Consider the following 23,578-nt stretch of genomic DNA (forward strand, 5'->3'; position numbering starts at 1 on the left):
TGCAAAGCCGGCGGCTCGCTCTGTTGCCGGCGCGCTCCTCCCTCGGCCTGGCTGGAGATGGTACGATCCGCCTGGAAAACGCCTCCTCGCCTGCCGGAGAGAGTTCAGCTGGCCGGGCGGGGAAGCAGGGCGTGAGGCAGCCGGCCAGGTGCCATAGCAACGCAGCTCAAGCTCCGGGATGGAACTAGCCATATCCCTCAGGTGAGTCTGCAACGATGCACCACCAAGCACCGTGTGCATGCAAAAGGAGAAGGTGTGGGAAACTGGCGGGGTGGGGGCATCACCCTCGGCCTCATCCCCACAGCAGAAACGCACGCCTTGTGCGCAGACAGGCTTGTTGGATCAGGCCCATGGGCCATCTCGTCCTGCATCCTTGTTCCCATATTGGCCACCCAGATGCCTCAGTGGGGAAGCCAAAAGCAGGAGCCAGGTACGAGGGCCATCTCTCTCCTGGGGTTTCCAGCAACTCGCATTGGCATCGCTGCCTCTGACTGTGGCGGCAGAGCAGAGGCATCCCGGCAAGTAGCCATCCATCGCCCTCTCCTCCCTCCGTGAATATACGAGCATAAAACACACACAACAAAGGGACCCGGTAGCTGGGTTTGGGGGCTGCTCAAAAAGACCTCTCCAGCCAGCCTATTATTATTATTATTATTATTATTATTTATTGTGCCTGTTCCTATTTCTCTCTCAAGTTCATGGGCTGCTGCTAATCCACACTGGAAAGTGTGCCCCCACTCTTAAAAAGACAATGGATTCCTTACAGCCAGATGACAAAGAGAGAAACGTGTGTCATGGTCTTGCGATGTCCCTAAAGGCCTGGGTTGCATGAGATATGCTCAGCTGCACAGGAATTCCCACATGTTTGCCCCAAAGGATGCTCTGCTGGAATGCAGCACCAACAGGTAGTGTCTGTGGAAAGGGGCAGAAAGAGAGAGAGAATAATTTCAGGTCTCATGTAGGTGGTCCTGAGTTGTGGTACCATTAGTGTTTGTTTTTTAGATTCTCGAGCTTTTTGCACACAAACTCTCATTTCAAATGTTGAAAGAAAATGAAATGCATCGACCTTGCCTAGATTCCTCACAGGTGCTCGGAATGAAGCCGGATGTTGGAAGATTCAGGACAGGCAGAGGAAAGTCCTCCTTCTCACAGCGCAGAGTCAGCTTTGCTCCCAGGGAATGTAGTGATGGCCCCCAACTTGAATGGCTTTAAAAGAGGATTAGATAAATTCATGGAAGATGAGGCTATCAAGGGTTACTAGATAATACATATTCATGGGCAGTTTTGGCCCATATATCTGGGACCAAAAGCAGGCAGCTGGTGCGCATGAAACTGCCTTAAATTGAGCCAGGCTACTGGCCCATTTAGTTCAGCGATGTGTATTCTGCCTATCATTCTGTCTGCATTCTGTTGGAGCCAGTATTGTTCGCATCCATCTGTCTCGAGAGACAATGGAGTGCACTCTAGGGGTGAAGCCAGACCTCTGCCTTATCAGCACCAAAGTGCCATCCCCAGGGTGCAAGGTGTCTGGAGGTCCTGGGCTGCCCAAACGACAAGACCCCTCCCTCTCGGCTTCATTGATGTGGTCCAAAGGAAAGCAGAGCAAGACGTTGGGCACCAGCTTGGCTGCAGGAGTTGCCGGAAGGAGGTGTGCAAGGCGCCATCCAACCCTCTTAGGGACTCCACTCTGGGTTTGTGTAGGGTTCACGTCTTAGCTATTTATTCTCCTGAAGATATCCTGCAGGGCAATAGAGGTTTAGGATCAGAGTTTTCCTTCTCCTAGATGGGATACTTCCCAGGTGGATGAGCCCCATCTGCCCCTCACTTCCCTCTACAGCACATGCACGTTGCCTTCTTGACAACTCTTGGTCTCATCCATTCCATCTGCCCGAGTCCCTAACTCACCCAGGGTTTGAGACCTATCAGGTGCCCTCACCTGGTTTAGCCGGCCAGTAGACCCACTATATTCCCCTCAATATCAGTGGCTGGGAATCACAATTGGGAAGAGGTGCTGTTGGCCTTAGTTCCTGCTTGTGGTCTTCCCCTTGGGGCATCTAGCTGGCCACTGGGAGAGCAGGGTGCTCCCATGGGCCTGATCCAGCAGCCTGTCTCTTCATAGGTTCTTATTACATTTTAAACAAAATGAATCCTGTGGCACCTTGGAAACCATTTTCATATTTTGGGTGGCACTGACTTTCATGGAGAAAGGCCCACTTCATCCGACACACAAAGGGTCCACAAGACATATATGTACATTTTAAACCCCAAAGTTTGCAAATTGTGAAGACTGAAAGCAATAAAATGCACAGAGTAGTAGCAGAAGTCACCCATTCCTGTGTTAAGGAAATGTGCACAAGATAAGAAAAGCTCACCCCTAAAGCATGAGAATAGTGAGAATACCGTCTTGCAGTGCTGATTTAATACCTAAAGAGGGACAAAGGCTGTTACTTTCTTTCAGGCGAACAATGCCCACCCAGTCTTGATTGAGTCCAAATTCTACAGAACCAAATTTGCTGCTAAATTTTATTTTAAGCAGTTTTACTCTGGAAGTTGTGCCCAGATTTAGAACTAAAGCCAGGTGTTTTCAGGTGCTCTTAAGCGAAAAGGTTTCAAGGCTTTAGAACGGGGTAGACAACCTAAGGCCTGTGGGCCGCATCACCTTCTCAATCCGGCCCGCGGACGGTCCGGGAATCAGTGTGTTTTTACATGAGTAGAATGTGTGCTTTTATTGAAAATGCATCTCTGGGTTATTTGTGAGGCATAGGAATTCATTCATCCCCCCCCCCCCAAAAAAAAATAGTCCAGCCCACCACATGGTCTGAGGGACGGTGGACCAGCTCACGGCTGAATAAGCAGTTTGCTGAACCCTGCTTTAGAAACTTTCTGAGCACTCTCTAGGAAAATGACCGTTTCTGCCTATTTCGATGCCAGCAAGTGCAGCATTCATTCAGCTGGACCACACTAAGTGTTTTCTGAGTGGGAATGTACCTCCCCAAATTATGGGTACCTGGGTCAAGGCAGTCAAAATCCTGAGGGCCTGAAAGCTAATTCAAAAGCTAGTATTGAATGGAGTGGGTCTAGGCTTGAAATATACCTGGTACACCAAATTTCTAATACCAGATGACATGCAGCAAAATGGAATGCTGGAAGGAAGGAAAGAAAAGAAAGAAAGAAAGAAAGAAAGAAAGAAAGAAAGAAAGAAAACACACAACAAGAGACTCTGCGGACATCAGACATAATGAGATTACTCCTTGGTGTGTGTAGCAAACTGCGCAGAATTCAGTCACTGTTTGGAATTCCTTGTCCTGCGTAGGCAGAGGTCATGCAGGGACAGTCAGTTCCAGGGACAGCTGTTCCCTCTTCACACGCTGGGCAAATTAACGGATTCCTAGCTGCCCGCTTTATAGCTTTTTGCTGCTTCTAGGCAAAATGTTTGGTTTGTTTCTTCCAATTAATAATGCTGTAATGGTTCGGTTAGATCTGCCATGTGGAGCACAGGGTGGGTGGGTGGGTGGGTGGGTGTGTACCTGCAACTTTGTTTCCAGAGTTCCAGCTATGCACAAAAGGGCACACCATATTGGGTTGATGAAGTGGGCTCTGGCTGCAAAATAGGGAGCAATAGTCTAAGCACGGTTACGGAGTTTGCAATTGGTTTGATGAAATGCTGTAAAGAGGGGCTTGAGATAAAGACTGAAGCACAGGCTTGGGGTTGGTAGGGGCCTGCCCGAAGTCTGCCATGCTTGGAGTTGGATCCTTTCAGAAATACAGGCAGCTCTTTTAACAATCTTCTAAATTGTCCTGGACAGGATTGCAGCCAAGCGTACAGAATTATAGAGTTGGAAGGCACCCTGAGGGTCACCTACACCAATGAAGGAATCTTTTCCCCAACCCCACGACCCGGAGATGAAGAGTCTCATGCTTTACCAACTGAGCTATCCCAGGTCTGGACTCGCAACTTCCCTCAGCAATCCAGCCAGCAAAGTCAATGGTCTGGAAAAGTAGGAGTTGTAATATTTTGGCAAGAACTTTGGAGATTCAGAAATGAATCTGTAGAAGCCCAAAACAGTAGCAAGGCAAGTGCAGGGTGTAAATCAGCGCCTAAATCAGAGCAGAAGGTGGGTTTCCCTTACTCTTTCAAGCTCCCCATCTCTGCGAGTGACTATGTGACTGTGCATATAGGTCCATGGGATGGTGGTTATTTGAGATGAATTAAGTATGCAGCATTCGCTTAATCTCAGTACTGAACACTGCTCTGGAGTCCTTTCTGATCAAGGGAGCTAAGGAATACTTTAAATAATAATAAAATATTTTAGGCACAAGATATATAATAAGTGAAAGGGTGTCCCAGATTAATTTTACTCATACAGTGTATATACTGCTTAGCTACAATAGTTTCTGAGCAATATACGAAAAATACAATACAGAAAAGAGAAATATCAGTCAGAATGATAAAATAAGACTTCAGTTAAAATGTCTTCAGGAATGAAAAAAAATTCAGTAGGTGCTAGAAATTAAACAAGGAGGGAGGGACCTCAACTGGAAGGGAATCCCACAAAATTGGGCCCCTAATATTGAATGCAGGGCGCCTGGTGGCTACAGTAGGCATTTTGCAGGCGGTAATGCTTCTTGGGGGGGGGGGGCAGGAGGGGAAGGTGCTCTTGTCAGGTCCTGCTTGTGGGCTTTTCATTGGGGCCACCAGGATGCTGCGGCCTTTGGGCAGATTCAGCAGGCTCCTCGTGGGCTCTCATGAGTCACGCCTCCAAGCCATGGGGACCACGAACAACAGCTCCCCCAAAGCCCTCAGCGATTGGGCAGGGTTATAGGGGATCAGGCAGTCCTTGAGGTATCCTGGACTCAGGTTGTTCAGGGCCTTGTAAACTAATAAAGGTAAAGGGACCCCTGGCCATTAGGTCCAGTCACGGACAACTGTGGGGTTGCGGCGCTCATCTCGATTTATTGGCCGAGGGAGCCGGTATACAGCTTCCGGGTCTTGTGGCCAGCATGACTAAGCCGCTTCTGGCGAACCAGAGCAGCACACGGAAACGCCATTTACCTTCCCGCTGGAGTGGTACCTATTTGTCTACTTGCACTTTGACGTGCTTTCGAACTGCTAGGTTGGCAGGAGCAGGGACCGAGCAGCGGAAGATCACCCCATCGTGGGGGTTGGAAGCACCAACCTTCTGATCAGCAAGTCCTAGGCTCTGTGGACTTTAATGTTGGCCTGGAAAGCTAGTGGAAGCTTTTGAGCGCAGGAATTAGGTGCTGATGACAGGCTGCGCCTGTCAAAAGTCCATCTGTAGTTTGAGGGCATTTTTTGCAGCCCACTTGCTTAAAGCTAAAGAGATTTGGAGGGACGCGGGTGGCGCTGTGGGTAAAACCTCAGCGCCTAGGGCTTGCCGATCGAAAGGTCAGCGGTTCGAATCCCCGCGGCGGGGTGCGCTCCCGTTGTTCGGTCCCAGTGCCTGCCAACCTAGCAGTTCGAAAGCACCCCCGGGTGCAAGTAGATAAATAGGGACCGCTTACTAGCGGGAAGGTAAACAGCGTTTCCGTGTGCGGCTCTGGCTCGCCAGAGCAGCGATGTCACGCTGGCCACGTGACCCGGAAGTGTCTCCGGACAGCGCTGGCCCCCGGCCTCTAGAGTGAGATGGGCGCACAACCCTAGAGTCTGTCAAGACTGGCCCGTACAGGCAGGGGTACCTTTACCTTTTTAAAGAGATTTGGGTCTGGTCAGTGCCTTGATGGGGGACCACGCGGGGATCCCCTGCCCCACTTTAAGCCACCTTGAGCTCTGTTATGAAAGAAAAACGGGGTGTAAACATTTTTAGGTGGTGCTGGTCTACTTTTTATTTTGGGGCGGAGGTATTTTTCTTCAGCATTTCAATTGTTGTGAAGAATTTATTTTTATGGCAAAATAATAGCTGTATGCCTGTTTTGAACAAACTGTATAAAGTATAAATAAATAAATGGAGTGACTTTGGGTCCAGAAAGATGGCTTATACTTATTTAAAATTAACTTCAATGGTGAAAGGGAAGTTATGCAATCTGACCCTGCCCTGTGACATGCTAGAAACCCAGTGGGGGCCTAGTGGTTAGAGTGTCAGGCTAGGACCTGGGAGACCAGGGTTCAAATCCCCACTCAGCCACATGGGCCACCTTGAGCTCCTTGGAAGAAAGGTGGGGCAGAAATGCCACAATAAAGGCGGAACAACCATGGAGAAGGAGGGACTGCCGTTGTTCCTTGTGGCTGCAGCCTGCACGATCCTTCATGACATCAAAGTCCCGTGTGGGCATTTTGTTTAACTGCGAATAAGAAGACCATTGCATATAATTACAAGAGTTCCGCTTCCTCAGGGGAGTTCCACCTGGGAGCACCAGCCATGTTGCAAGGCCCTGCCGAGGTGTAATCAGCAAAATTAAGACCAGAAACAAACACGGCATGTTTGCACAGTGCCTGTGGTGAGCACCAACAGTTTGATGTAGTTCCAGTGAAGGAGGAAAACCTTAATGGGGGAGAGAGAGACACAGAGAGAGAGAGCTGCTGGGTTTCTTCTTGACACCTTCTGCTATCCTGGGATAACAATCCCTTAACTCACTTCAATATGTGCTGTGTCATTATTGCAAGGCTCCAGAATGACCTAGTTTTCAGGGACACTTTGGTGTGGCTTAATTAATATCTAGCAGCTGCTGATTCCACACTAGCCGTGTAGTCGTCCGCATGAGAGCCAGAGTTGGGCCAGGATTGCAGAGACCCGAGTTCAGATCTCTGCTTAGCAGGGAAGCTCACTGGGTGACACTGGGCTGATTGCAATCTCTCAGTCTGACCTACAAATTGCAAACAACAAATTACATGGTTTGTGGTAAGGGCAAATTGTGGGGAAGGAGAAAAGCATGTATACCACCACATGTTCCTTTGAGGAAGGGTGAAATATAAGTGTCATAAAACAAATATTTTGCTCACTCCCTCTTTATGGACAGTCTGGAGGATACTGTTGAAAGCCTCCCCACCCAACCTGATTCATAGTTATTTCTCAACCACCCCTGTTTATCCTGAAACACCAGTTGCATCACCAAACTGTCCAGTGCAAACAGGCAAAGTGTGTGGAGGCTACTGCAAGTGTAATTAAAAGCTTCCTCCTCGGGAGGGAAGTTTGTTTATTTTATTTATTTATATCCACAAGACTTTTAGACAGCTTGATTAAATAAAAACCTCAGAGTGGTTTATTTGCAAAACGGAATAAAACCTCACAGCTGTTTACAAAATACCTCCCTCCATATCAAATGCTTGTGTTTGATTGCCATTTTGCAGTAAAAAAGACCAGGAAAAAACATGAGTTGTAAACATGCCATACTTTGTTTTTAAACAAGCATTGCAGGGGGTTGGACTAGATGACCCTTGGGTCCCTTCCAACTCTATGAATCTATTGTTCTAAGCACACAGACAGAAAGGTTTACTCCCACAATCTGTAGAAAGAGAAGCAGGATCTTGAGATCGTCAAAAAGATAAAAGCTAGGCAAAGAGGAGGCAGGAATCAATTATGCCATATACTGGTGCTACATCAGACCTACTTAAATGTTTGAATCTCATGAGATTCAAAGGGCTATTCAAAAGAATGAATGGGAAGATGGAATATGGGGTTGCCCTCTCCTGTAATACTAAACTTGGGGGGTCATCCAGTGAAACCACTTGGCAGAAGATTGAGCCCTATTTGCACACAACCAATAGTTGACCTATGGAACTCACTGCAGGAGGAGCGTTCAACCCAGTGCTGCCAGCCATAATGAGGTTGCCTTACCAAGTCAGACCCTTTGGTCATCTAGCTCAGTACTGTCTACACTGACTGGCAGTGGCTCTCCAGGGTTTCATGCAGGGAATGACTCCCAGCCTCCCTGGGGAGGCCATTTGGAATTGAACCTGGGACCGCCTGCATGCGAGGCAGATGCTCTCCCTCTGAGCGACTGCATCATTTCATCGCAGGCGCATGCTCCCATGTGGGCGACTTTATATGTTGCCCCTCCTACAAGACCGATTTCTGAAAATGCAATATTTACCACCCAAAACTGAAAGTGGGCCCAGAAGGATGTCCTGTAAGCTCCCCCCTGACGACTTTTGCTCCTTATCTCTGCTTCATTTTATCCAGATGCTCCGCAGGGACTTAACTGCCTATTAGAATAATTTAGGTTATTTTCAGAATCTAATCTGAGAAAACAAATTTAAGCATCCAAACCCTTCATTAGTTCTCAAGAAATCATTGCTCAAGTCAAGAAGGAAGGCAGAGGCAGGACACAGTCCTGGCCCAGCTAAGAGGCATTTATTAATTACCTGCCTTTTGAACACGGGGAGGGGCTTGGGAGAAGGGGCCTCCCCAGGGAAGAGCAGTAATAGACACTTGTGATGGGAAAACGCATTTGCTCTTTTGACGTTTAAACACACCCTTGCCACCTTTTAAAACCCAGTCACCTTGAAGTAACCCCTCTTCTTTCTTTCCAATACGCCGGCAGTTTCTTTTGTGATTCTGTCTCACTGAGCTGCATGAATGCACTCCTATATTTTTCCTCAAGGTCCCCTCTGTCCTACCATTATATTTATCAATATTGTACTTATAATATTGGCTGGCAGCAAACCGCAACAGCAAAATACAGCGGCACAGACTTTGTACTAGAGAGGCACCATTGACCCACATTGCTGCATGAGGCTTCAGCTGACAGGAACAGCTCTGTCTGGAAATAATCCAGTCCCACTGGATTATATTGAGAAATCTGGTGGGTGTCCAGAAGAAAAACACACATTTATTTCTGCCTTGCATTTTAGCATATAAATTGTCCCAAGGCAACTTGCAAGTTAACACTGATGCACACTTTAAAAAGCAAACATGCACATACAACAAGTTACTTGTAGTTGATACGGTGCCCCTCTGGGTGGCAAGGGCTAGAGCTCCAGTCAGCCCCACCGAGCATGGCCAGTGGTCAGGGATGATTGATGGGATTTGTATTCTGCAAACATCTGGAGGTCTTGGGGAAGGTTGTGGTCAGTTGGATCCTAGCGCAAATCTCATTTAAGCCACGAACTGACTCCTTGGCCTTATGAGTAGACCTATCTGCCACCACAAGAAATGGTGATGGTTGCTGGCATATATGATTTTAAAAGGAAAATAGGTTATTAGTCCTCATGGCTATATGCTTCCTTCAGGATCAGAGGCCCCATGCCTCTCTTGTTGTTGTTGACATCCATCTGTCCTGAGATACAATGGAGTGTGCCTCCAGTGAATCACTTCTTTAATAAAGCAGAGCAATTTAAATTTGCAGTGCCTTGATTTACATCAAATGGAGGAGGCCTCCGTGTGCCATCCCATTGTCTCTGAACACCAGTAATAATAAGATATTAGTTTACCAATTTTATTCATTTATTTACCCTTGCATGTGGTCCCCATTGGTTTCCTAAGAACATTAAGAAGAGCCTGGCTGCAGGATGAGGCCAGAGGGCTCCCATTTAGTCCAGCATCCTGTTCTCACAGGGTCCAATCCTCTCCTGGAAAGCCTGAAAGCAGGATCTGAAAACAATATTCTTCCCACCTGCAATTCCCAGCAATGGGTATTCAGAGGCATCCTGCCTCCAACTGTGGAGATAAAATAGAGTCATCTTGGCTAGTAGCCATTGCTAGAGAAATCCACCAGAAATGTGTTTGAGAAATGTGTGCACACTGCTGCTTGTCCTATGCGTAAAAAGCACAAATCTGAGCAATTTTCTGTTTGACTTTTCTAGGCACAGATCTGAATGGTTTTGCCTCTGCCCCATCACTTTGCCTGGAAAACCTGCTCTTTAGTGCTAAATTGGAACAAACAGCAATTCACAAAAAACCCACTTGCTGTTTATTCTGATTCAGTGCTAAAGAGCAGGTTTACCTAGGGAACAGAGGTGTGGATAAGTCCTATGTCTAACTCTTTTAGAGTCATATTAGTTGGTGACTGTCTAGTTTTACTGTGAGCTACATAGAAAAGGTTCCCATCCAAGGAGCTGCTTGTACCCCTGCATTGCTTCATGAATGCTGTAGCCTCCCTGGGTTCCAGCAATAGAATGACAATAAATGCCAGGTCCGTGGTGGTTCTGATGAAGAGCAGCTTCCACAGCTATCATACCCAATTCATTTACATGTATGATGGATCAATACAGGTAAACTATTCTTATTTTGAATGCCTGGTTATTTACACATTTGGGATGCCTCAGTTGCAAGAGAATAGAGCCCTCTTTGCCAAGGTGCCTGTCACTGGGGAAAACCCAGACAGAGAACAAAAAACAAATCCTCCACAGATCAGCATTAGTATCTCTAATGTTTGAATAGGAAAATACTTGTGATAGAAGAAGGCTTAGCTACTGGAGGGCAGCCTCTGCCAAACTGGCAGTATACAGATGGTTTGGATCAGGGGTTGGCAACCTAAGGTCCATGGGCCACAAATGGCCCACGGGGGCCGTTTAACTGGCCCATGAGCTGCCCCCAAACTGAGCTGCCCGATTGGTGAGTCCCCGCGCACTGCGCTAAACCAGCACAGCGTGGAGACTCGCTTCCGCGGTGCCGGAAATTGCATCTGTGCAGGTGCTGGAAATCATGTCTGCACAGAGGCAGACACCGCAAATCATGGGCCTGCGCACACGCAGTCCGGCCCACAGAGGGATCTCTGCTGGAGTGAACCGGCCCAGACAAGGTAAACCTTGCCAACCCCTGCTTTGGACTCCAGCTCCCATCTGCCCCAGCCAGCCAATGACCAGGGATAATATCTGGATGGCATGCAGTTGGGGGTAGTTGTTCTAAGGATGGACCCCCAGGGAGACTTTTTCCAGAGGGCTTTGGATTCTAGTTACATCAGGGAGGTGAACAAGGTGGATCTGAATGCCATTGCCCCAGCTCAGAGCAATGGATTTTTGTAGGAAATCTGCCTAGTAGGTATGGATTCAAATTCATTTGAATGGCTTGCAACAGAGGAAATTGCTTCCTTAAATTACAACCCTAGGTAAAGGGTTATGCTTTGGCTGTGTTGATGTGCCAAACAAACCCATTTTCTCTAACATTCTATTTATCAATCTAATATTTATGAGAGTTATTGTTAGCAACCACAAAAGAGAACAATGCATGTCAATTGTGTGGCAGCAGTGCTGCAATTTATCTAAAAGGACTCAAGGGCACAGCACCCACTAAACAACTTTGCCTAACTGTCTAGAGTGCCTCTACATTTGCCTACATGTACAGAAAACAAGGCACCCCTTAATTCTGTAGAAAGCTGGATAGAGAAAAGGGTTTCCATTCTCTCTCTTATCACTAGAAAGAAAGATTTGGGGCAGATAAAAGAAAGGACTTCTTCATGCAGCACAGAGTTAAACTGTGAAACTCCTTCCCACAGGAGGCAGGGATGGCTTTGAAAGAGGATTAGACAGATTCACTGACCACAATGACATGCTCTGTCTCCATGGTCAGAGGCAGTGATGCTTCTGAACACCAGTTGCTGGAAACCACAGGAGGGGAAAGGGCTGCTCTTGTGCTTGGGTCATATTTGTGGGTTTCCTATTGGAGCATCTGGTTGGCAACTGTGAGAGCAGGATGTTGGATCGATGGGCCCTTGGCCTGATCAGCAGGCTCTTCTGATGTCCTTATGTCCTTAAAGCTCTGCCTATCAAGGAAGGAAGTGAAACACCATTCTTAATGGACAGGTCTGGCCCAAGACATTTTGGCACCTGAGGCGAACCACAAAATTGTGGCCCCTCTGGCTAGGGAAGAACGGGTGAGTCAACCAGAGAGGGAGTATCAAACCAACCTTACCTAACAGTTGAAATGGGAATCAAAGGCTGTCACAGGGGGTGGGGAGGGGGCTGCTTTCAATCGTGCTGTGTGGGTGCAGAGCCCAGGAGACCCCAGAGGGCAGCCCCAGGCAGGCATAGGCGTGTCTTCAGCCCCCTCAGAAGCCAGACTCCAAGGAGCACACCAGCACTGACACCATGGCAGCGGTGGCAGCAGTGGGCAATGCAATTCTTTGGAGGCTGGATCTGCTATCCCTGCAGATGCTGCCACCCGAGGCGGTTGCCTCAGCTTGCCTCATGGGTGGGCCAGCCATGTTAACGGGGGAAATAGTGAATACAACAGACCTTGGTGAAATAACTGCTTGCAGCTTTCACACATTTATCCCGATCTGAACAAACAAGCTGCTATGGTCACTTATCAGGAGGTTCTTTCCACACTGTGCAGGAACTGGGCCCTCTCTAGTGCTGCGTCATTCACCCACGGGGAACGTCTGCTGTCAGTTATGAGACAGCCGCCATCTCTGTTGTCGTCCCCATTAAAAACCTTCCTTCCAATATGCTCTTTAAGCAGAGAACTCTCTCAGTGCATTGGCACTGGAATTGTTTTAAGATATTTTAATTGTGCTTTTATTGCTTCGTTGCTTGTTGTTTGCCCCCTGTGCTCCATTGGGAGGAAGGACAAGATATACATTTTAACAATAATAACAACAACATCTATGACGACAATGGTGGTGATGATGATATACTGCTTGGGGACCATTGGGTGAAGGCTGCTTTGGTATTTTTTGTTGTTCTTTAAATATATATATATATTTAAGTTCAAGAAGGACACTGACAAACTGGAACGTGTCCAGAGGAGGGCAACCAAAATGGTCAAAGGCCTGGAAACGATGCCTTATGAGGAACGGCTAAGGGAGCTGGGCATGTTTAGCCTGGAGAAGAGGAGGTTACGGGGTGATATGATAGCCATGTTCAAATATATAAAAGGATGTCATATAGAGGAGGGAGAAAGGTTGTTTTCTGCTGCTCCAGAGAAGCGGACACGGAGCAATGGATCCAAACTACAAGAAAGAAGATTCCACCTAAACATTAGGAAGAACTTCCTGACAGTAAGAGCTGTTCGACAGTGGAATTTGCTGCCAAGGAGTGTGGTGGAGTCTCCTTCTTTGGAGGTCTTTAAGCAGAGGCTTGACAACCATATGTCAGGAGTGCTCTGATGGTGTTTCCTGCTTGGCAGGGGGTTGGACTTGATGGCCCTTGTGGTCTCTTCCAACTCTATGATTTTATATATATATATATATATATATATATATATATATATATATGCAGGTTTTGGTGTCCTCGGGTGTCTTCCCGTGTAAAAGTTGGGGTGTCTAGGCGACGTTTCGACGAGGTCTCACTCGTCATCTTCAGGCTGGTGCTTTCGGCTTCTTGTTACTGGAACAGAGCAGGATCTCAGTGTTTGAGTTCCTATAAATACTGTTGAGGGGTGTGGTGTGTAGCCTCCAATGTTCTGGGCCAAGAGGAAGTTCCCAGGCTAGTGTGCCTTTTCTTCTTTTGTTCCTTAGTTGCTTGAGGGATATCTTGAGTGATTTCTTGAGTGATATCCTGAGTACCACTTAGGTGGGTCATTAGGTGTGGATTAGTTGCTAAAGCCTTTGTGTCTTGACCTCTTGAACTTTGTGAAGAGTTTTTCTGAGAAGATGGCTGTAGTTGTGCTCTGGCTTGGCTTCGTGTATAGGGGCGAGCTGTGGTTTTGTGGCCTGTGCCAGCCAGATCTGTGTAGGGATTGCAGGGGGGTGCAGCATCCGGAGGTGCCATCATGGTTTGGCTACTGGATGGTGTCTGTAATTTATCTGTGGAGAGGGTCTGGGTTTGGGTCTGGTGTGGTTGATTGGTCATGGAAGCCATCGAGATAGAGAAACACCCTCACAACATGAACAAGCGTGACGACACATCCCGCTTGCCAGACATCTGGAAATTAGCCCTCCCCACAAAAACTGACACCAGATCCAGAGGCACACAGAACGCCATCACCAATCAACCACACCAGACCCAAACCCAGACCCTCTCCACAGATAAATTACAGACACCATCCAGTAGCCAAACCATGATGGCACCTCCGGATGCTGCACCCCCCTGCAATCCCTACACAGATCTGGCTGGCACAGGCCACAAAACCACAGCTCGCCCCTATACACGAAGCCAAGCCAGAGCACAACTACAGCCATCTTCTCAGAAAAACTCTTCACAAAGTTCAAGAGGTCAAGACACAAAGGCTTTAGCAACTAATCCACACCTAATGACCCACCTAAGTGGTACTCAGGATATCACTCAAGAAATCACTCAAGATATCCCTCAAGCAACTAAGGAACAAAAGAAGAAAAGGCACACTAGCCTGGGAACTTCCTCTCGGCCCAGAACATTGGAGGCTACACACCACACCCCTCAACAGTATTTATAGGAACTCAAACACTGAGATCCTGCTCTGTTCCAGTAACAAGAAGCCGAAAGCACCAGCCTGAAGATGACGAGTGAGACCTCGTCGAAACGTCGCCTAGACACCCCAACTTTTACACGGGAAGACACCCGAGGACACCAAAACCTGCATACCTATACCCGTGAAAATCTACGAAAGCATATATATATATATATATATATATATATATATATATATATATATATATATATTACTCTCTTGAAGTTTTAATGCTCAGAAACAAATGAAAACTTCACCAGTATTCCTGAACCAAGAATAAGAATGTGAGAAGCCTCACTTTGTGGTTGCAAGAGGCACTTGTCTCTTAACTAATTTACACCTGCCTTTCTCTGTCTCTCTTTCTCTCAGCAGGGAGACAAGCAGGCACAGCTGGGTTTGTGGAACTGGTTCACACCTTGTTGGCCACAGGCAGATGAATGGCTAACCCCGATGTAAGGTCAACTCTAAAAATAAGAAGAGCGGCTTTGTGTGGGTCTTTCTGCAACACACACAACAAGTGTTGCTGGCTGGGTAGGAGCCACAAGTGGCGGAGAATGTGCTAGATGTCCTGGTGTGTTCCTGATGCTGGGGAGAAGAGCCAGAGAGCCAACCCCCTGTGGAAGCCAAGCACTCATTTCCAATAGCACACTGTGCCACTTGGGCCTTTGTTGGGATGTGCTTGGACCTGGCGGTTCCTCTCAGTTAAGGGACTATCTGTGGCCCAGTCTGGAGTCGGAATCTGTGGAGCAGTTCAGGGCACGAGCGGCTGGTGCTGTGCATCAGAAGAACAACTTCCACAACAACTGGGGGAAAGAGGATTGGCAAGCCAAGCACATTTTGCAGGGTTGTCTGCATAAATTGTTCTGTTCCTGCAGCAAGATTGTGGAGCAGTGTCAGGGGTGGGGATGAGGGGCTGTTTAAGGCATCAGAGGAGCCTCAGTGCTACCTACGGGGCAGCCTCTGAAGGTGGTTTGAAACTAATGTGAGTTCTGATCACATCAGATGTTTGTAAAGCACATCCTCCCCTCCCCTCACTGAAATTGTAGTTTGTTTAGGGTGCTGGGAATTGTAGCCCTGTGAGTGAACTACAGTTTCCAATATTCTTTGGCGAGTGGGGAAAGGATGCGCTTTCAATATATGGTTGGTTCACAGCCCTAGATTTACAAACTGGAATGGAGTGTTATTTATTTAGATTTTATGTACTGTGCTGCTTAATCATCATAAACAAAAACCCTATAGTGGTTTGCATAAGACAATATAAAAATTTATAAAATATAAAAATTAAGCTCATAATACACCTGCCCTGGATCAACTACACCTAGACAGCTTGTGGGTCCATTTTAAAGTGTTGTTTCTTTCAAGCTTTAAAGCCCTTCACAGTTTTATGCTCAAGGGATTGGAAGGACTGCCTTACATTGGAAGGACTTAGCCCAGGCATCCCCAACCTTTGCCCTCCAGATGTTTTGGACTACAATTCCCATCATCCCTGACTACTGGTCCTGTTAGCTAGGGATCATGGGAGTTGTAGGCCAAAACATCTGGAGGGCTGCAGGTTGGGGGGTGCCTGACTTAGCCACACATTTCAATAGTGTCACCTGCTGACTGAGGTGAGGCATGCGGTTACCAGAACTGGGCCTTCTCAGTGGTGTCTCCCTATTTCCCCCAAAATATAAAATTTCAGTTCTTAGTGTTAAGGGGGTTGGGCAGGCTGTATGCTTGAGCTCCCTTCTAATTCCTGGAACCAGCATGGATTCAATTCCTGGAAAACCAGGCTAGTTTCCTGATGAGGTAATGGCCCTCTAGGTAGGGGCCATTAAGGTAACAAAGGAAGTGGCTCCATGACAGACAGCAAATGGGTGGGATGCCCTTGCACAACTTGCTGGTAGTTATAAAGACAAAAGCCAGAGTTGAGAGTTGTGTGTGCGAGCTAGAGGCTGGAAGTAAGCACACTGCAGGCTAGGCAGCTGGGAGGCAGAGCCATGCCTGATTTCTTCTTGAATCCAGGGCTGTGGCTAGGGGAGAAGCAAGACCTTCTGGGGTGTTAATGCTGTGAGCCCCTCCATGGTAGTATTAGGTTACATATATGTGCAAATAAGCCATATGTCATAAAGACACCACAGTCTCCACTGAGCCTCATTCCAAGGAAAGCAAACCCTGGGTAAGCACCTGGAACCCTTGGAATCTTGCACCCCTTGGAGACTGAGGGTGGCGTGCAACGCTATGTTGCTCTTACGATTTTGTGGCTTTCAGTTTAATATATGTTACAGTGGTACCTCGCAAGACGAATGCCTCGCAAGACAAAAAACTCGCTAGACGAAAGGGTTTTTTGTTTTTTGAGCTGCTTCGCAAGACGATTTTCCCTATGGGCTTGCTTTGCAAGACGGAAACGTCTTGCAAGTTTGTTTCCTTTTTCTTAACACCGTTAATACAGTTGCGACTTGACTTCGAGGAGCAACTCATAGAACGCGGTGTGGTAGCCTTTTTTGAGGTTTTTGAAGACTTTGGTGATTTTTGAAGCTTTTCCAAAACTTTCCTGACACCGTGCTTCGCAAGACGAAAAAAATCGCAAGACGACAAAACCCGCGGAACGAATTAATTTCGTCTTGCGAGGCACCACTGTATTTTGTATTTGTATTTTAATTGTTTTATTCATTTTGCAGGCCATCCTGGGGAATGTGATTGAAGGGTCACAAGAAACATACTGATATTGAATGAATGAATGAGTTCAATTCCTGAAAATTTGGTACTGGACTTCAGAGATTTCACATATCGCCAGAGTGGTGTGCCCTAATAACTTCTTCGCGGGTGCATCCGTCACCATTTGCAGCTTCCAGCTATAGAGAGGAAGAGCCTCTACTGCAGGGGCTCAAATCATGTGCAATGGAGGCAAAGCTCCACTTTCTCCAGGAAGGGCCATCATTCAATAACCCCCCAAAGCTGTGCAAAAATGCTCCTAGTCTTAGTCACCCACTGAACTTTCCTGGAGCTATCAAAGCTTGTGAAATAACAACCAACATCAACAATGAATAATGCTTGCAAAGCTAAGCTTGCAAAACCACCACCATCTCAAGACTGTTTACAGCAGCTGAATCACCTGAACTTGCCAGCAATAAAATTAATGGCGGGCTGCAGCTTTAGTCTGGTTATTTGCTCAGGGAATCCTCTCCTCTTCCTGTAACAAATGAACTCACAAGCAGCAGGTGGGTAGCAGAGCTTTGTCTTGATGGCATCACTTCAGATTGCAGCTGGGAGCGAGTGAAGGCCACATAATGGGGGCAGGCTCCCTACCCTGAAAAATATATCCCAGCTTTTCAGAAGGAAAGGGGGTTGAAAACTCCTTTTTGCTTGGTATGCAGGTTTTGGGGATGTATTTTTTAAAAACACATCTTTCAGTCATGTGGATTCATCCCCTCCCTGCAGGCACACACACTCTGCTCCCCGTTTCCTGTCAACCTCTGTCCCAAATGGCTGCCCTGAGGTCCCAGGTTCTGAAGTGCTCTTGCCTGGCAACCCTAACATACCCACAGTGCTGTCAAGTGATGCAGCCCCAGTTTGACGGGTTTCTTCATCATTTGCGAGAATTAAGACAGAGACAGAGAGCACTGTGAATGTTTCTGGACTCCCCCTCCCATCAGTGCCAGGATGATGGGAGTTGTAGTTCAGCAATATCCCGAGGACCACAAGTTCCATGGTCCCTGCATCCAGACTCCCTTCCAACAGGAAGTCAGCCTGGTTGAGACTGAATCAGCAGCATTCAAAGCTGCAGATGGTGGCAGAAAGCACACTGAAGACCGAGGAGTAGAGGGTGCCCAAGAGCAAGCAGGGCATCTTGGGGAAAGCAGACAAAGGTTTCTTGTGTGGGTGATGCAATGCCCAGAGGACGCGTTGCCTCCTCTGGCTGGAAGCTTCCGACTCAGCTGCGCCTGCTCTGCAGAGAGCATTGCCTTGATGTGGGGAAACATCCGAAAAGACAGGCTGTGAGGCAGAGATGCTAATCTCACCTGTTGAGCTGGTGTACCTGGGAGAGTTGAAAGCTAGTGGTGCTTCAGAGTGGGGTAAAAAGCAGCAGCAGCAGCACCCACGATCTTCTAGCCCCACTGGTTGTGGGAGGAGGCTTGGTCGCTCCTGGTTCATGTGTGGGGCTCTGTGCAAAGTGGGGTCACTCACTCTGCATATTTATTTTCTTTTTTTTTTTAAGGGAAAAATGCGGGGAAGGGTCGGAGGCAAATCCCTGCAGGAAGAGTGGTCTAGAGAGAGTTGTTAGCCATAGTGGCTGAAAGGAACTTTCACAAACAGCAGCAGTGTATCGCTTCAGCATTGGTTTTTTGTTTTTGTAGAAAAAGGAAGTTCCAGTAACCCAAAGCCTGCTCACAGAGCTACAATTCCCAGCACCCTTAAACTACAGTTCCCAGGATTCTTTGGTGGAAGTCATGTGCTTTAAATGTGTGTAGGATGTGCTTCAAATGTACAATGTGGATCTGCCCTGAGAGAGAGAGAGAGAGAGAGAGAGAGAGAGAGAGTCTGGTGTGCAATACCCTTTTGCATATGTCATTTCATAGGTCAGGAGTGGAGAGCCACATACCCTCCTGGGCCAGCTCCCAGGGGCCACATCCCAGTGCGGGTGGACGCAGATGCAAAAGCAGGCACAGCAGTGCACATGAGCTCCCAGAGAGCCCCAGGGACCAAACAAGGGGGGGGGCATTTGGCCTAAGGGCCAGAGGTTCTGCAGCTACCAGAGCAGATACCCACCTTGTTCCCAAACTGTTCTTAATCAGGGTGATTGTGCAGCGGTTTGTCTGCACCTCATGAATCTCCTTTTGTTATACATGAAGGAAGATTTACATGCTGGCTCTCTGCTTCTGCTCTCTACCTCATTCACAGCTAATCTCTTCCCCCAACTAGAGGCCTTCCTGTGCCTGCACACCCAAAGCAGTAAGCGGCCTTCCAGGTGAACTTGTTTGCCCTTCCAACCCACTGTTGTTGGCTCTGGCTGGCAGCCACTCTCCAGGGTTTCAGGCGAGAGATCTTCTTTCCCATCTGCTGCTACCTATTTCTTGTTTTTCCAAAACTGGCGATGCCAGGTATTGAACTCGGCACCTTTTGCATGCAAAGCCATGTTCCACTTAAGAGGGGTTGCCAGTTCTCAGATTTCACATTTAAAAGGCTGATGGGAACATTTGAAAGGTGACCTCTGGAGGTCCTTGGGCCTGGGCTGGATGCAAGCAGGTCTCTCTCCGTGTCTGCTTATAAGTCTTGCATTTGCAAGAGCCACAGGGTTTGTAGCTACGGAAGCAGCCAAGCACTTGAATCACCTTCAGGCAATGGTGAGTGGATTAGAATCTTGCAATGCTCACATAGGAAATCGCTCCTTTCATTTAACTTGGCATGACTGCCACCTGAAGGCAGCTTTATGTAACTGCAGCAACTCTGTGCGTACGCGTTACTGAAATGAAATGATGGTGTTGTGACTTTGGAGGCGGGGGTCAGTCTGCACCAGTGGTTCTCAATTAGCTAAGAACTGAGGACCCCCTGTTTTTCAAAAGCCAAGCCATGGACCCCCTACATTTGAAAATGTTGATTATCTCTATGTTAGTTTTTGTTATGCGAATGGTACTACAAGCCCGAGTGGGTTGCATGAACCCCAATTGGGAACCACTGCTCTGCACAATGCCTTCCAGTTATTGGGGTCCTTTATCTGTGGGGATTGGAGGTAGGGGAGCAAGGGTGCCAATCCTGTCCCTCAAGCACCACAATGAGCACAGTCAAAGAAGTTGATCTGTGCCAAGGGGGGAAATGGGTGGGCTTTTGCCCTCACCAGCTGAGAGCTAAGCTGAAAGCAGGCTGAGGAGCTGGACCCAGTGGCGTAGCGTGGGTTGTCAGCACCTGGGGCAAGGCAAGTAATTTGCGCCCCCTAACCCGTGGATTTGCGCCCCCTAACCTGTGGATTTGCCCTAACCCCAGATGTTGCGCCCGGTGCGGCCGGCCCCCCCTGCACCCCCCACGCTACGCCACTGGCTGGACCCAGAGACATGCTTGATTTGTGATGGAATCCAAGGCTGCGACCAAGATCTGTTAGGGTGTTAATGCTGTGAGTCCCTCCACCGTAGGCTCAGGTTTTATATAGATGTAAATAAATCATATATCTTAAAGACACCACAACCTTCACCTCATTCCAAGGATACAAAACCCAGAACCCCAGGCGTCTCTCACTGCTCAGAGATTGGTATACAGTGGTACCTCGGGTTACATACCCTTCAGGTTAGAGACTCCGCTAACCCAGAAATATTACCTCAGGTTAAGAACTTTGCTTCAGGACGAGAACAGAAATCGCGCAGCAGTGGTGCAGCAGCAGCAGGAGGCCTCATTAGCTAAAGTGGTGCTTCAGGTTAAGAACAGTTTCAGGTTAAGAACGGACCTCCAGAACGAATTAAGTACTTAACCCGAGGCACCACTGTATAACAATAGTTTATTTTGGGAAGAAGGTTTAAGGCAGCGGCCGGCAGGGTCACTGCTACTGGCCTTACATCCAAACCCCTGGAAAGAGACCGTGTGAAACATTAATTATAGGAAGAGAAACTTAACCAGCAACTTTCAGAATGGTAAGTTTTAGGATTTCTGCTGCAGCTCGCTTTTTTCCTCCTCCTCCATATTCCATATTTCCTGTTGTCATATCTTTGTAGGCTGTGTGACCCACCTTAAGAATGATTCTTGTAAAGCTGCTTTGAGTGTCTTTTTTGGCTATGAATCCTGCAATAAATAAAATAAATAAATAATAAAATAAAAGAACCAAAAGAAATAATAAAATAAATAATAAATAATAAAATAAAAACAAACTCACCTGGTCCCAGTTGTACAGCTCGGTACTGGAATGACTTTTGGCACAGGTCCATTGCATATATTTGCATAATGCCATGCTAGATACTTGGGAAATTTAATTATTCCTAAATGCCTTTTCAATTTCACTAAAGCTAGGCTGAACTGCATACCCTCTGCTGTATTAGGAGCTGGTTTAAGGGTAGCTCTTTAACACTGAACATTTCTGTCCTTGTGAAGGGGTTGGAGGCTACCAAATTTTTGGCTCGTGCGTTTCTTGCCTGTAATTCCTATAAAGATAACCAAAGATGACTGGTGACTCTTCTTATTCCCTCAAACCTTCAAGGTAGGACTTCCAAATGGTACATGGCCTACCTTTTGGCAGATTCGAGCAAATTATCAACAGGGACTGTTGCTAGATTTTTCTCTTCTGCCCCATTAAGCTGCTCTTCTCATGCATTAAATTTTTCATCTGGATATGTTACTCTCCTCCTCAAGTCACTTTTAACTTCCACATTTTAAAGTATCATATTGCATGTGTTATTTTAGACAGGTTTTGAATATCCCTCATATTTTACATTATTTATATAATGTATTTTGTATGTTATGATATTTCATTTGTACGGTTGTTGGTTTTAGTTTTTGTTCAGTTCAGTACATAATAAATGTACCTTATTTGTATGTGTGCATATATTTCTTATCATCGGTTTTGTACCTGTAAATTGCTGCCTTGGCAGGTTGTTTCTTCCTGCATTTTTGGAGCACAAACCACACAATGTTTCCACTGTCCAGGTGACCGGTGACAAGGCAAAATCTTGCCTTTCTAAATCCATCACATGTCGCTGTGCCATGTAACATGGGTTTGCGGTATCATGTGCTTTTGGTTATTCCATTCCTCTTGTCTCTTAACTCCTCCTTTGTGCCACTGCCCATGCCCCTCCACTGGGCACTGACATGCAAAAGGCAGGGGGTGAGGGGCAGGGAGGAACACATTTACCTGGGAGGAAGTCCCTTTGCAGCCAAATCACAAATGTCTCTTTTGCTAGACAAGCACAGGGTTAGTACACAGAGAGTTCTTAAAATTATTGTATTGTATAGGAGCCACGGTATGGTTACTTCCCCTGCCTCCTCTGGGAGGGAATACTGTAACAAGGAGATAATTTTTTTTATACTTTCTCCGGCCTCTGAGGAAACTATCGCCACTATGCTTCCAAACTGACCAGATATGTGTCTAGGGGCTCCAGACACACAAAACCTATTTTGCAATCCAACCCTTGCATTTTGTTCCTGAGAAGTTATTTTACCTGCATTGTATTTGCTGTCTGCATTGAAATGTAAGTAAACTTTTTTTGTTTATCTTACTAAAAATGCATGGTTTATTCTCTTCAATGGGGGTGAAGAGGGGGAGGTCAGCAGACTACAAATAAAGGGATAAAAAGGTGTAATTACCTTGTTCCTAAGCTTTAGTAAGCTACAAAACATCAAGTGTTTTACTCTTCTAAAAAGGCTGTTTTCACAACCTGTTTTCTTTTGTAATTCTCCCACACATGAGGGATAGGTAGTTTAAATCTTAATCTACAAATTTAATCCTCAGTCTGTCTCCTACAAACAGAGTGCACATGTTCTCATTTCTGCCAGAAATAGTAATAGAAAGATCATTGGGTTTCATGGGCTGTTTGGGAAGGGTCCACGGGTGTTGTTTTTCTCCAAAGAGCAACATGACTCAGGATCTGAAATAGGCAGAACCTATGGCCCTTGCACAACAGAATGCAAGAACAGCAAACAACCCCCATTGGTATGGAACCACAGAAGGCTACAATGCACAAAATGGATTTGGAAAATGTGGATTTTCAGGAGCAGTATGGAAGAGGCCTACGTAAACAAGCAAGCAATCAAGCAATGTCTAACCTCTGTGAAAATTAAGGTGTCAGGAGGCTGGGACCTCATTAGCACTGTTGTTTACTGTATCAAACTGCCATGCAAGCAAGGGTGGTGGTGGAATTAAGCATGGCACGCTGCTGAGCCACCTTCTAATGCCACCCTTGCTTGGTCCACTTCCTAAAGTCAGGAATTTGTCAGGAGTGCCCTCATACAGTTTCCCCAGACTTTGGATTATAGATGGAGGCACACCAAAAAGTGGAATAGGACAGTGTCTCCAGGTGGGGCTCCTTGCAAAGGTGTTAAATTTGCATCCAGAGATGGGAAGCAGTGTCCTCTGAGCAATGTGGAGGCCATATCTGGACTCTGGCAACATCTGGAGAGTCACAAACAATTCACAACCCTGCTTTAGACAGGACTGAGCTAAGCCATGGTCTGACTTGGTATATGGCAGTTTCCTGTGTGGGATGCCATCATTCTCCCCCCCCCCCCCTTTGGTGGGTTTCCATTTGTTAGTTCAGAGCAAAACTCCTTTTGATTCTTTTGAGCACAGAAAAGAACATGAACCTGCTTGAAATAAGGCTATGAGATTAGAAAAGCGGATTTGGAACACAACCCCAGAG

General features: G+C 46.9%; 1 long non-coding RNA gene across 2 annotated transcripts; it reads left to right on the forward strand.

The window, feature by feature from the left end:
• The first annotated feature begins 62 nt into the window (after window positions 1-62).
• On the forward strand, window positions 63-21,758 carry LOC114588776 (uncharacterized). 2 transcript variants are annotated; one of them, XR_003704517.2, is made up of 3 exons: window positions 63-201; window positions 14,634-15,108; window positions 16,925-21,758. It is a non-coding gene; the product is annotated as an uncharacterized LOC114588776 (long non-coding RNA). The 2 variants fall into 2 exon arrangements; XR_003704515.2 differs by having other exon boundaries at window positions 14,634-14,716.
• Window positions 21,759-23,578: the final 1,820 nt, after the last annotated feature.

The sequence above is a fragment of the Podarcis muralis genome, chromosome Z, assembly GCF_964188315.1.
Source record: "Podarcis muralis chromosome Z, rPodMur119.hap1.1, whole genome shotgun sequence".
NCBI classification, from domain to species: Eukaryota; Metazoa; Chordata; class Lepidosauria; order Squamata; family Lacertidae; genus Podarcis; species Podarcis muralis.